Source organism: Melanerpes formicivorus, unplaced genomic scaffold, assembly GCF_026170545.1.
Source record: "Melanerpes formicivorus ecotype bairdi unplaced genomic scaffold, bMelFor1.0.p_v2 SCAF_61, whole genome shotgun sequence".
Taxonomy (NCBI): Eukaryota; Metazoa; Chordata; class Aves; order Piciformes; family Picidae; genus Melanerpes; species Melanerpes formicivorus.
Window position 1 is genome coordinate 3484552 of NW_027142413.1, and position 957 is coordinate 3485508.

Genomic DNA, 957 nt, shown 5'->3' on the forward strand with positions numbered 1-957 from the left:
CCCAGAAAACCCCAGTACAAAACCCTGAAGTTCCAATAAGCTCTATATCCTGTGCTTTAAACCATTTGGCAGTGATAAGGTCATATCGTATTTATTCAATCTCCACATGTGCTGCTGGTTGAGGTAGTAATACAGGAATCCACTATTAATAAGTATGGACCTGCAGACAGACAGAAGCAAGTAATAGATTGCTAACTCATACTCCAGCTTACTTGAAGGAGGTGTCTTGGGGCTAACAACCAAAAAAATTGAAACTTAGATTAGTCTGTAGAAGAAAGTTGTGTAAGGCATCAGAGTATATTATCATCCAAAACTGAAGAAGCACATTAGTATTTTACTATATCTTGATCTAAACATCCCTGAATTCAAGTATAACAGGACTTATATCTTAGGTTTGTAACTTTTCATAATTTCAGTCTAAATTCTGATTTATTTAAGAGACCAGGGTTATTAATAGTTCCTGCTGTTTCTACTCATTTTTTTCAACTGGATTTCCCCAAGGCATTCTCTGCTCTCACTTCTTCTTTCCTCTTCATTTTCAAAGTATCTGTTCTGGCAAGTGGCTGAAAGATAGAAAAACACATATAAAAATTGTTTGACTGCACACATTCATTGTAAAGTATAGTGTTTTTTCCTGGAGGAGATATGAAGGTGAATCAGGAAATGGATGGCTTTCTCAGATCACATGAATCAGGACCCCAGAATTCATCATTTTCACCAAATATCTGACTATTTTCATGGAGTTGAAATTAGACAACCCTTATTCAAGGCTCATACAACAACTTCCTTAAGTATGTTATCTGTCAGAGACTTTAATGAAAACAAAGAGGCAATGACTAGAAATCAGCTTGCACATTTATTTATATTACACAGTTGTGTCGAAAATAATCACCTTAAGCATTCACACAATTAAGCCATTTTATAAAGAGCCTAAATCATACAAATATGGTGAGAAAT

At 34.9% G+C, this 957-nt stretch overlaps 1 non-coding gene across 1 annotated transcript; it reads right to left on the minus strand.

The window, feature by feature from the left end:
- Nucleotides 1–650: 650 nt before the first annotated feature.
- LOC137453114 (small nucleolar RNA SNORD123) lies at nucleotides 651–719 on the minus strand. Its single transcript, XR_010990273.1, has one exon. It is a non-coding gene; the product is annotated as a small nucleolar RNA SNORD123 (small nucleolar RNA).
- Nucleotides 720–957: the final 238 nt, after the last annotated feature.